Genomic DNA, 14,127 nt, shown 5'->3' with positions numbered 1-14,127 from the left:
TTCAACAGTTGCAGATTTCTTAAATTTTAGTATGAATTTCATACTTAAGCATAAGAAAAAATTTTTTTTTAAGCTGGAATCATAGAATAGTTAGGGTTGGAAAGGACCTTAAGATCATCAAGTTCCAACCCCCCTGCCATGGGCAGGGACACCTCACACTGAACCATGTCACTCAAGGCTCTGTCTAACCTGGCCTTGAACACTGCCAGGGATGGAGCATTCACAACTTCCCTGGGCAACCCATTCCAGTGCCTCACCATCCTAACAGGAAAGAACTTTTTCCTTATATCCAATTTAAAATTCCCCTGTTTAAGTTTTAACCTGTTACCCCTTGTCCTATCACTACAGTCCCTAATGAAGAGACCCTCCCCAGCATCCTTATCAGCCCCCTTCAGATACTGGAAAGCTGCTATGAGGTCTCCACACAGCCTTCTCTTCTCCAGGCTGAACAAACCCCACTTTCTCAGCCTGTCTTCATACACGAAGTGCTCCAGTCCCCTTGTTATCCTCGTGGCCCTTGTCTGGACTTGTTCCAACAGTTCCATGTCCTTTTTATGTTGAGGACACCAGAAGTGCACACAATACTCCAGGTGAGGTCTCACGAGAGCAGAGTAGAGGGGCAGGATTAATTCCTTCGACCTGCTGATCACGCTCCTATTGATGCAGGCCAGGATACAGTTGGCTTTCTGGGCTGCAAGCGCACACTGAAGCCACCTCATGTTCACTTTCTCATTGACCAACACCCCCAAGTCCTTCTCCGCAGGGCTGCTCTGAATCTCTTCTCTTCCCAGCCTGTAGCTGTGCTTGAGATTGTTCCGACCCAGGTGTAGGACCTTGCACTTGGCATGGTTAAACTTCATGAGGTTGGCATGAGCCCACCTCACAAGCATGTCAAGGTCCCTCTGGATGGCATTCCTTCCCTCCAGTGTATCAACCGAGCCACACAGCTCGGTGTCATCGGTAAACTTGCTGAGGGCACACTCAATCCCACTGTCTGTGTCACCAACAAAAATGTTGAACAAGACCGGTCCCAACATTGATCCCCAAGGGGCACCACTCATTACTGGTCTCCAGCTGGACATTGAGTCATTGACCATTGATGCAACATATTGCGTGCGGCCATCCAGCCAGTTCTTTATCCACCAAGTGGTCCATCCATCAAATTCATGTCTCTCCAATTTAGAGACAAGGATGTCGTGTGGGACAGTGTCGAACGCTTTACACAGGTCCAGGTAGATGTCATCAACTGCTCTACCCCTGTCCATCAGTTCCTTAGCCCCATCATAGAAGGCCACCAAACTGGTCAGGCAGGATTTCCCCTTAGTGAAGCCATGCTGGCTGTCACCAAGCACCTTGTTGATTTTCACGTGCCTTAGCATGCCATCCAGGAGAATCTGCTCCAAGATTTTGCCAGGCACAGAGATGAAACTGACTGCTCTGTAATTCTCTGGGTCATCCATTTTCCCCTTCTTGAAAATGGGGGTTATATTTCCCTTTTTCCAGTCATCGCGAGCTTCACCTGACTGCCATGATTTTTCAAATATTATGGCCAGTGGCTTAGCAACTTCATTCACCAGCGCTTTCAGGACCCGCGGATGGATTTCATCAGTTCCCATGGACTTGTGTACATTCAGATTTTTAAGATGGTCTCGAACCAGATCCTGTCCTACAGTGGATGCAAGGTCTTCATTCTCACAGTCCCTGTGCCTGCCTTCCAAGACATGGGTGGTGTGGTCAGAGCCTTTGCCAGTGAAGACTGAGGCAAAGAAGTCATTCAGAACCTCAGACTTCTCCAAATCCAGGGTAGACAGTTCTCCTGACAGCTTCCTGAGGGGGCCCATGTTGTCCCTAGTCTGTCTTTTATTTGCAGTGTACCTATAGAATCCCTTCCTATTATCATTCACATCCCTAGCCATGTTTAATTCTAACTGGGCCTTAGCTTTCCTAACTGGGTCCCTAGCTTCCCGGACAACATCCCTGTACTCTTCCCAGGCTGTCTGTCCTTGCTTCCGCCTTTCATAAGCGTCTTTTTCCTTTGAATTTTCCTCCGGAGTTCCTTATCCATCCAAGGAGGTCTCCTGGCCCTCCTGCTGCACTTCCTTCTAGTTGGGATGCAACACTCCTGAGCTTGCAGCAGGTGATCCTTGAATATCAAGCCAACAGCCTTGGGCCCCCCTGCCCTCTAGGGCTGTATCCCATGGAACCTTCCTAAGCAGGTTCCTGAAAAGGCCAAAGTCTGCTCTTTTGAAGTCCAGGGCAGTGAGCTTGCTGCATGCTCTTCTCACTGTCCTGAGGATCTCAAATTCAAGCATCTCATGATCGCTGCATCCAAGGCTGCCCTGGAGCGTCACATTTCCAACGAGCCCTTCCCTGTTGGTGAGCACGAGGTCAAGCACGGCACCTCTCCTTGTCGGCTCCTCTATTATTTGCAGAAGGAAGCTGTCTTCCACACAATCGAGGAACCTCCTGGATTGCTTGTGCTGGACCTTACCATCCCTCCAATAGATTTCAGGGTGGTTGAAGTCACCCATGAGACAAGGGCCTGCGAGCGTGAGGCTGTTCCTATCTGTCTATAGAGTGCTTCATCCACAGAGTCCTCTTCATCAGGCGATCTGTAACAGATCCCCACAGTAATGTCTCCCATCACTGTTTTCCCTTTAATCCTGACCCACAAGCTCTCTGTTGACTGCTCACCTGTCCCCAGACCAAGTTCCATCATGCCCAGGCTATCCCTAACATAAATAGCAACTCGCCCTCCCTGTCTGACAGGCCTGTCTTTTCTAAAGAGCCTGTAACCTTCCATTCCAACACTCCAGTCATAGGAGCCATCCCACCATATTTCTGTAACGCCTATTATATCATACCCCCATAAACGCGCACACATCTCTAATTCTTGTTGGATCTGCATGCTACGGGCATTTGTATAGAGGCATCTGAGCCGAGCTCCAAATGAAACTGGCTCAATTGGCTGGAGCGGCTGGAATATCTCTACATTGCTCTGAGCATTTATTATAGGTGCTGGCAACCGACTGGAAGTTAAACTTGTTTTAAAAATGTAAAAATCTGTCATCTGAGAAGAATTATTTTTGTAGCCCTATTAAGCAAAAGAGATTTCTTTTAATTTAATAACATTTCAAATTTTTTCTAAGAAGTCATTTAGGGCAATCCTAACAATAGTTTTATATATATAATCTTACTGCATAAAACCATTGCCATTTGTCATTCATTGTGAATGCTTTTTCAGCATCTCAGAATGTCCTTTTGTTGCATATACTTGGATAGTTGTTGCCCACTCTAGCTGTTGGAAAATATATATACATATTTTTTTAATTGTTTTGGGGATATTTTAGAGAGAAAAATGGGAAAAGAAATGATGAAGAAGAATTAAAGGGATATTACTCTAGAGGAACTGGAAACCTCCCCATAGTAATGAATACCTTCAGAATACTGCTAATTAGAGAATTAATGATTTGTTGAGATGTATAGTATGTACCAAAAAGTAGATCACTAAATTCCATGGGCAAAGTACTGTTATTTTTTCCTGCCTCTTTTGATCACTCCATTGGGATCTCGTTAGTCTGGTTTTGATTGTTAGCTGTAGCTGACCAGCCTTCTCAAAACTATCAAGTAAGAGAGAAGAAAGAGAAAGCATTCATTAAAAGAATGAAATTTCAGTATAGCTATATGTGTACAAAGTCCCTAGGAGATATTTGAGTATCTTAACTTTGTCTGTAATTTACTCATGTACTCCAGAAACTTATTATAGCTGTTATATTAAGGCTGGGGATACATTGATTAGAAAGATAAAGTGCTTGCATTATATTATCTAAGATTTCCTGGAGCCCAAGAACACCCTCCATCAAAGACATGCTTCGTCTTCACGTCACCAAAATAGCAGTTTTGCTGTGGAAAAAAAAAAAAACAACAAAAACCAAAACCAAAAAAAACCCCAAACCAAACACAACATTCAGTGGTACTTTAATAGTTTTTGACCTTCCAAGAAAAGATACAGATCACTTCCCAGCTGGACACTTGGCTCAGTGACACAGAAGATACCTTCCAGGCTTCACAGTTTCCTAAGATTCAATACAGCAAATGACAGATACTGTGAAGAGTAGATCATCTTTAAGAAAGACATCAAATATAGAGCTATTGGACCAAACTAACCCTTGCAAAGTCCTGGTATACTTTACCAAGAAATAAACATTTCACTGCTTTCATTTTATACCCTACAAAGTTTAAGGAAGTGTTTTGTTTATTAACTTTCCTCATTCAAGATGATATAATCCCTTTGTAATGAAATCTGTTAATCCAGAGGCAAGAAAATCAGATTCTGATCCCACCTGTCTCAATGTAAGTATGAAATAATATCAAGTTATTAAATTTGAAAGCATTTGAATTACATTTAGATAAGACCCATTAATTTGGAGTGATCTGCTTTTATTCACTTATTTTGATCTAAGTTATGTCTGGAAACTGTAAACCGTTAGAACATTTTTTGTGTCTTTTAATTTAGACAGTACACTTAAAGCATTTGTACAAAACAATATGACTGCTTTGGAGTGCAGTGAGCTGACTACAGTTAACATCCACACAATCACACAGCTATTTACTCCCTACCCTCTCCTATGGAAAGGGGAGAAAATGAAGGAAGGTGAGATCAGATAAGCTGTCCTAGTTGTGCCCTCTCCCAACTTCTTGCTCACCCCAGTCTGCTCGCTGGGGAGGCACAGAGCAGGAGCAAGAGCAAGTTTCAATGCTGTGCAAGCATTGCTCAGAAAAAGCCAAAAGACCAGTATGTTATCAGCACTGTTCCAGCTACAAATACAAAACACACCATGATACAGGTTGTTAGGAGGAAAATCAACTCCATCACAGACAGACCCAGTGCATGGAGCAGTCACACTAAATGGTTGAGTGACTAAAAATATGAAAGGCAGACTGTAAATTCAGAACCCATTTTGTTTGTCAATTTTAAAATGTTTTTCTGCACTGGATGTGTTCATATATCATTATGAAGTCAGATAATCTGTTGTGTTGCAATATGTATAGCAGTCCGCTGAGAGAAATGTAGCAGTTTTAGATTCCCATTTTAAGGAACTGAAGGTTTTCAATTGTTCTTGAAGAGAGAAACATAAGTGTTCGATCCCAAAAGCTACTTCCATACCGCTAAATAAAAAAGAACTATGGAATGCAGTCAAGGGCTGGACAGTTGTCCACAGGACATAGTCCTAACTTTAATAATCTTACTTTTTCACCTGTCTTTCTTCTGATATTCAATTCATCTTAGAATACATCTGTTTCTTTCTCTTGTGCATACAGAAAACAGTGTTTCAGATGAGAAGATCTACACTGTAGGTATTTACATCTGGTCAGATAAAACCCTCAAATTGCTGAGAGTGGCATGTCCAGACTTTTAAAGGTATCTATGAGAGTAAAGGTCTAAAATTATGACTGGTTATGCAAAGTCACCTCTTTTGCATTAATTTCCTCTCAATTATTATTATTAATGTCTGAATAATGACAAAATTATCTGTAGGTTGCTGTCTTTAGTTTTAGGTTTTCAATATTCAGCATATATAGCACAGAGCTCAAAGCAAAACCCTAAGATATTTACATTATTTACTGAAATACTCTGAACTCTGTTTACCATTGTAATGCTATCATTCTTTAATACCTCAGCAATAAATACGTTACAGCCTGAAACCATAAGAAATTTGTTCTTTCTACTTTTGTTGTCAGGAGTGAGGAGCAATATGATTTGTACTGTCTTCATGCTATGGTGATCTCCTGTGTTATGTACCTCTTTGTTGCCACTTGATTTAATTCAGAAAGTGTTATTATTTCATGACATTAATCATCTATTAAGAAATAAATTCTCTACATTTTTTCCATAGAGTTTATGTCTAATTGAATCCTGCTGATCTAAAATTTTGCAGTTTAGTGTATATTTCCAAACTGTATTGATATAGATATTTTTCCAAAATACATTGTGCAAGTCCATCTAAAGACAGATCATAATCAAAGCAGGAGTTATTTTGGATTCTGAATAGAAGAAATTAAAAACAAATAATATGGCTTTACAGCTAAATCACAACCTGTGGTGTTTACATTCTTTTGATTGTCCACCCCATCCCGCTTGAAGTTGGGGGGGAAGAAGGAAAGGAGTGAGCGAGTGACTTTGTGGTTCTGAGTTACCAGTTGGGCTTTTTTAAACAAAAAGATTTTATAATTCTATGGTTATATGTTCCTTGTGTTTGTATTATGCACATCAGGGATTATTCATAGCTGTTTTCATCAGCTCAGAATATAAGTAGCTAAAATTTATTTTGAAAATAAACTACGAATTTTTAGAGAGCAGGGCTAAAAAATAAACATATATTTAAAAACTTTCAAACTTTAGCCCTAATGTTTCTAAACATAGTTAAGGACTGGAAAGATTGTGTACCATTTCTTTTTCATAATTCTTCGATATGTTAAAGACAAGGCATGCTTTCAGGATAGCATAGGATCACTAATACTATCTGAACAAGTTTGTGTTATCTGTTCTGTGAATACAAAAATAATTTTTTTTTCTGGGGCTCTTTCAGAAGCATAAATTTAGTTGGGCTAAAAAAAATAAGTAAATATGAGAGGTTAACCAATGCCAAGGTTGTCAGTGAGTTTCAGTTTAAAGCAGAATTAGTTTATTCCATTAACAGCAAGATGACATAACATGCTAATTCTCTTTCTGAGTGGTTTTGAATGAATCCTTAACTTCAACTTCAGCTGAGATAAACAAAAACCTATGAGCAATTAGTTGAATCTTAGGCTTTAATTAGTTTACTTAAACAGACTGATGATCTTCAATCAAAACTTCCTTCAAAAAAGACTAACATTTCATCAAGAATGTGTAAACATTTTGTTTCTAAAACACTTTTAAACAGCACTGAGGCCCTAAGATTAGAAATCAAATGTGCAATATGTTTCTCACCTTAAAGATTTATTAGGTTGTATATTACTGTGCAAAATTGTGAAGTTTATGGGGAAAAAAACACACCAAAACCCCATGTAAACTCTACAGACGAAAAATATTCAAAATGCTTTAAGCATTTTTCTGATTCACGTAACCTACTTTTGATTAGTATGCATGGATCAAATGTTGCCATAAAAAGAAGTCTTCTAGCTGTATGAGCGCAAAACCCGACAGAGTTTTCTTAGCAATCTTTTTCCATTATGAAATTTACCTTTTCCACTTTTCAAGCTATGTTTACAAGACAAACCTAGGATTCCTTTAAAAAAATACAGTTTTGATATTCGAATCCACAACCTAATAAAAAAATTTTTGGTCATTCTCTTTAGTAGAGTTTTATTGACTCTTTATCTAACTTTCTCTAGTTAATTTTTGACATGCTAATAACTCAGCCTAACCCCTGTTTAGTTTTGGAAGCCACTGTATCATTAAAACCATTTCCCCCCCCCTTGTTTTTTAAAGCTTCTTTCTTCAATTTACATTTGATGCAGACAAGTTCTGTGTAGTAGCAGTAGCAATACTACTACTACTACTACTACTACAAGAATATAATTCCTGTTCACACCAATTCATACTATTTAAGGATTTTATTATTATTTTTTAAATAAATATGATCTCACTAGCTGTCTTTCTCTGTAGTTGTTTCTTAGCCTTCTCTCTACCTGGGAATACGGAAGAAAGGAGAAGATGAGATGTGCATGTGAGCAGAACTAGAAACTCTTCAGGATTTGAACATGCCATTACTATAGCCTGTGGCTTAATAATGTTCTTCTGCTTCCTGCTTTTATCACAGATATGTCACCCTATGATGGAAATATTTTAGGGGATGATAAACTGGTAGGCTGTAATTACTTCATGTATCACACCTCACGTGGATCATTATATTGACCAAAATGATTGAGTCTCTCAAAGTTAGTGTTTATCCATTTTAAAAATATGAGAACAATGTGTTGATGCTTTCCAAAATTCCCAGTAAACATTGGAATAAAAGTTTGTCATTATATATATAAGTTTACATACAACACAATGCAGAAGAGTTGATGCTGCTGTTCTACCTGAAAATGATGCCTCACACAACTACTAGAGTTCTTTGGGAGTGCTGATATAGTTAATAAGGTACGGTACCTTTTTTCAGAAAGCTTTGACATGGTGCCTCATCAAAAGGTCTGTAAGAAGTTCATAGCATACATTACTTGTAGTGAAAAGACTCCATATTTCAAGAACAACTGCATTTAAAAATATATGACATTGTAAAGAGAAACGAAATGGTAACTGCAAGTCTTGCTTCAAAGTCCATAATGGTATTTCTATTAAAAATCAGAAATAATTGGATTAGTTCTTAGCACAAACAAAAATGGATGTTGTAGGGAATTAGTGTTTTTTCTTACCAAAATTAGAAAGATAGCAGGCATGATATGACTAATAGATTTATATTTTTTTAATGCTTGAAAACAAAATATGAACAAAGGCAGTTTTGGGTTTGAGGGTTTTCGTTGAGTTTTTTTTTGGTCGGTTTTGTTTAGGTTTTTTTAAAGTAAATAAAGCCCTTGTGCTGGGTGGGGTTCAGCCATGCCATGGTAATAAATTTGAATGCCATTTATATGAATACAGTTTCTAGTCAGCATTGAAAAAGTATACAGATCTAAAGAAAAGCAGTATCTTTGTAACACCACTTTTATGATAGATGGTGTGGCTGCATTTTCTTAAACTAATTATTAAAAAAAAAGGTATGACTTATATAAAGGAATTCTGAGTCCAACATACCCCCCCCCAAAAATACAAATAAAGTAATTTGAGGTTTAATGTGATGCAGTTAGATGGTGTGTTCTGAATATAAAACAGTCTTAGAAAAAATGTACAATGGTAAATGCTGATATCTGAATGTATGAGAACTTACAATACAACTTATTTGGGAAAATACATTTAGTTTTGAAACCTTAAAATATAACTGACCCCAAATAATAGTCCTCATTTGCAAATGTTATGCAGAGAAAAAAATCATAGAATCATAGAATCGTTAGAGTTGGAAAGGAACTTAGGATCATCTAGTTCCAACACCCCTGCCATGGGCAGGGACACCTTACACTAAATCAGGGTACCCAAGGCCTCGTCCAACCTGGTCTTGAACACTGCCAGGGATGGAGCATTCACAACCTCCCTGGGCAACCCATTCCAGTGCCTCACCACCCTAACAGGAAAGAATTTACTTCTTATATCCAACCTAAACTTCCCTTGTTTAAGTTTTAACCCGTTACCCCTTGTCCTGTCCCTATAGTCCCTAATGAAGAGTCCCTCCCTAGCATCCCTATAGGCCCCTTTCAGATACTGGAAGGCTGCTATGAGGTCTCCATGCAGCCTTCTCTTCGCCAGGCTGAACAGACCCAACTTCCTCAGCCTGTCTTCATATGGAAGGTGCTCCAGTCCCCTGATCATCCTCGTGGCCCTCCTCTGGACTTGTTCCAACAGTTCCATGTCCTTTTTATGTTGAGGACACCGGAAGTGCACACAATACTCCAGGTGAGGTCTCACAAGAGCAGAGTAGAGGGGCAGGATCACCTCCTTCGACCTGCTGGTCATGCTCCTTTTGATGCAGCCCAGGATACGGTTGGCTTTCTGGGCTGCAATCGCACACTGCTGAATCATGTTCATTTTCTCATCAACCAACACCCCCAAGTCCTTCTCCGCACGGCTGCTCTGAATCTCTTCTCTGCCCAACCTGTTCCTGTGCCTGGGATTGCTCCCACCCAGGTGTAGGACCTTGCACTTGGCATGGTTAAACTTTATGAGGTTGGCATCAGCCCATCTCACAAGCGTGTCTAGGTCCCTCTGGATGGCATTCCTTCCCTCCAGTGTATCAACCGAACCACACAGCTTGGTGTCATCGGCAAACTTGCTGAGGGCGCACTCAATCCCACTGTCCTTGTCAGCGATGAAGATGTTAAACAAGACCGGTCCCAACAGCGATCCCTAAGGGAAGCCACTTGTTACTGGCCTCCAGCCAGACATTGAGCCATTGACAACAACTCTTTGCGTGCGGCCATCCAGCCAGTTCTTTAGCCACCGAGTGGTCCATCCATCAAATTCATGTCTCTCCAATTTAGAGACAAGGATGTCGTGTGGGACAGTGTCGAACACTTTGCACAGGTCCAGATAGATGACATCAACTGCTCTACCCCTATCCATCAGCTCTGTAGCCCCATCATAGAAGGCCACCAAATTGGTCAGTCAGGATTTCCCCTTAGTGAAGCCATGCTGGCTGTCACCAAGCACCTTGTTGATTTTCATGTGCCTTAGCATGCCATCCAGGAGAATCTGATCCAAGATTTTGCCAGGCACAGAGGTGAGACTGACTGCTCTGTAATTCCCTGGGTCATCCATTTTCCCCTCCTTGAAAATGGGGGTTATATTTCCCTTTTTCCAGTCATTGGGAACTTCACCCGACTGCCACGATTTCTCAAATATGATGGCCAGCGGCTTCGCAACTTCAGTTGCCAGCTCCTTCAGGACCCACGGATGTATCTCATCAGGACCCATGGACTTGTGCACGTTCAGATTTTTAAGATGGTCTCGAACCAGATCCTCTCCTACAGTGGCTGCAAGGTCTTCATTCTCACAGTCCCTGCATCTGCCTTCCAAGACTTGAGTGGTTTGGTCAGAGCCTTTGCCAGTGAAGACTGAGGCAAAGAAGTCATTCAGAACCTCAGCCTTCTCCAAATGTCAACAAAACTCCAGGCTCCAAGTCTCCTTTCAGTAAGAGGGACACAATGACTATCTACCAGTCTAGTCTAATATTGACCAAAATTAAGTACACCTATTCTGGCACTTGACCAGAACATGAGCATCTGTTCTTCAAGTGTAATATAAAGCATTCATGCTCATTTGTCAGTTTCAAACATACCTAAATTCAGTGGGTATTGTCATTTATGCTAAAGCTAAACACAGCTTTCCTTTAACCTTGCAATGAACATTTATATGAATAAGGCCTGTCATTTCTCAAAAGCCTGAAAAGATCCCTCGCTCCATCCAAATTCATTATTCATTTACAACTTTCAGACCACTCCAACACCACAAAACAAATGTTGAAAAAAATCCCATGAAACAGACCACAGAAGCCAACATTATTTATTATAGTTGCTAGTCTCTGGACTTGAAAAGGAAGAAACAATAGGAAATTACATGTGAGGTAAACAGTGCTAAAATTCTGATACCCATGATATTCACATTCTGAAAGTTTTCCTTCTGGCTCTATTCTATGGATAGTGTGCCCACCAGCAGTTAAGTGTGCTCCTGGACAGCATCTTTTAATTTGGTTTCAGCATGAAGTAATTGCATTCGGATATCAGGATATTCACTGCACAAAGTGTGCTTCTGTTCTGAATTTGAACACTGTAATGTAGAGTCATCTCTTGGTTACATCTATGCTGCTAAAATGGTTATCAACTAGATCACTAGAGAGCTAGCTAGAGCAGTTAAAAATTAAGCCAGATGAAAATTAAGCATGGATGACTGTGATGAAGTGCCTGGCCATCTTATGTAGCAGAATTAATACAGTCAGATTTATTTCTTTTTTTTTTTTATTATTTGCTGCACAGGAGGCTTTTCAAGACAGAAGTAGAACAAGGAGAAAAAGACACTCTGACTCTCATTTGGGAGTAGATAATATCATTGTCTTCTGAAATCAAGCCTAGCTAAGAACCTAAGTCTTCCATGTTATGGATGAATAATAAACTGGTTGTTATACAGAAGGTGCAAACTTTGTTTCTGTTCAGCATCTGCTCTCAAGAAATGGTGAGGTCTTTTGAATCTGAGGTGGAGGCAGGCAACTACATGGGGTGAGTGGGGAGAATTGAGCCAGATGCTTATTACGAGAGAGCTGAGGGAAGCCAGCTGACTCCTGTTCGTAGTGTTTTCTATTTACTATCTAAAATCATTCATCTATTTGCAAACAGGAAGCTGAATGGCTGTGTGGGGTATATCAACTCCCTGTAAAGAGGAAAGAAAGCCCTGAATCAGGTACTCTTAATCACTCTTTAAAAAGGCATAGGATACCTAAATGTCCATATTCAATGTTCTGAATTATCCAGTAATTGCAATGCCTAAATTCAGCTCTGAGACCTGAACCTGGCCTCTAATTACTAATTTTTTGCTCTCAATCTGGTGACATGAAGGCAATTTCAAAGCTGTATAAACTGTGAAGATGCCAAATCTGAAAAATTGATGCAGTCACCTCTTTCTAGAATTAGAGAATTTGAATGTTCAAGAGTGGATTGAAAAAAAAAACCAAACATAATAATTCTTGGAATTTAGACTAGTGCAGCTGCTGCTGTTGTTAGTGAGGAAAAGAACATGAAATGTAAAAGAGGAGGCTGAATTTGTTAGTTACACTGACAGGGCATTCAAGCTGATTTCCAGTTGTTCTGCACTGAATAAACGTACTCATACTGCAGTAAAGACTTTACAATGATTTCTATGTCTCACACTTGGCTTTGTCACCCATGCACATCAGCTGAATGCTGGAAATAAGACTAATTAAAATCCTGCCCTTTTCCACTGTAAGAAAAGACTTCAAACAACCACCATAACCTTAAGCCAAGATAATTATAAAATGCAAATCTGTATCAGGTCCATTCACATCTTGTAATCATTAATGTTTATAGCAAATAAAACTTCAATTTCAAAAAATTCAAAACCAAAGCTTCATTTACATTAGTTGTATTTCTCAGAAATAGTATCTTTCATGTGGAAGTCCTAGCTTTCAAACTTCTCAAGCCTTACAACCCTGACATTATCAGGCTTCCTGCAGATTTTTGCTCCTATTGTAGTAACATAAGGATAAAAAGGACCTCATGGATTACTGAGTCTAGTCCCCTGCTGTGTATATAATCCTGAGCCCATTGAAGTCAGTAGGAGTTTTAGCTCGTTCTTCAGTGGTAGCATGATTAGGTCCAGCATATCTCAAAAATATTCAAATTAAACTTGGTTTTTAAATGTTTTCCAAATAAATTAGGAAAGATAATATTCAAATGTCTTCGACTACAAATGTAATTGGTTCTGTATAGTAAGAAGTTATTTTTAAATTCCTAGATCTATGATGAAAATCTTAAAGAAAGCACTAAAGAATTATTATTGTCTATGTCTAGTCATTAAAGGTCAAAGCATACCAAGCTTAGATATCTCAAGCAAAGGACAGGTTAGAGGCAGATGGCCACAGCCTTTAAGTTAATTTAAGTCCTTGTATTCCTGAGAAAAATTCTCCAGGGAAAGCAGGTATCAGAGTAACAACTACTGCAGATGTTATTCATAAGGGACATAAAGGCCTACTGCCCCTGAAGATCTGTACTTACCCTGATTTGTTTCCTTAATTAGGTCAGAGAAAAAAAATTAATCCACTGGATTAATCTTCCAGATCCACACCCTCACACAGTGTAGCTGATATATGTCAGATACTCTTTCACATCTTCTAGCTGTGTTATGAAAGGAGGAGAGCAAGGTGGACTGAAAATGAATGTTAGCTTAGAAAACATTCTGAAACAGTCAGTATTGCCCAGTTTATTTAACACTGTAAAAATTATTTGAGCAAACTTCAGTTATCTGAAGTTACTTGTCTGGTCAAAGGTGATGGAGTTTCCCTTCTGATAAACAAAGAGAAGTGGAGCACCTCTGGAGTTCAATTCACCCAAACAACCTGAATAGTAGATTTCATTCATACTTTTGATAGCATTTCCCCCCCCCCCCAAAGTTTAGAATAATAGAGATGATAAAATAAATTATTGGGTTATTTTAACTATGATTTTAAACTATGCCAGTGGTACACATTGTAGGGCATCAACACCTTTACAGATTTTTTCCAAAGATACTGGTAGAAATTCCAAACAAATGTATGTCATTACTCCACAAAGCAGAAAAAAAAAATGTACAAGTATGGGTATTTGAGATTACTTTAATATTAGAACAGCTGTAAATTAATTGCCACTAACAATATCTTAAAGCCATCATGAAACCTAATTAACTACAGTTAGTAAATCAGTAATCTCTAATACATCTACTTAGCTAGTCATAATCAAGAGACTTTTCTAGCTAAAAAAAAGTGAATAGTTAAGATAGTGAGTTTTTGT

The sequence above is a fragment of the Pezoporus flaviventris genome, unplaced genomic scaffold (genome assembly GCF_033815535.1).
Source record: "Pezoporus flaviventris isolate CSIRO_AGI_PZ_B2104156 unplaced genomic scaffold, CSIRO_AGI_Pfla_v1 ptg000003l, whole genome shotgun sequence".
NCBI classification, from domain to species: domain Eukaryota; kingdom Metazoa; phylum Chordata; class Aves; order Psittaciformes; family Psittacidae; genus Pezoporus; species Pezoporus flaviventris.
This window is presented reverse-complemented; position numbering follows the sequence as displayed.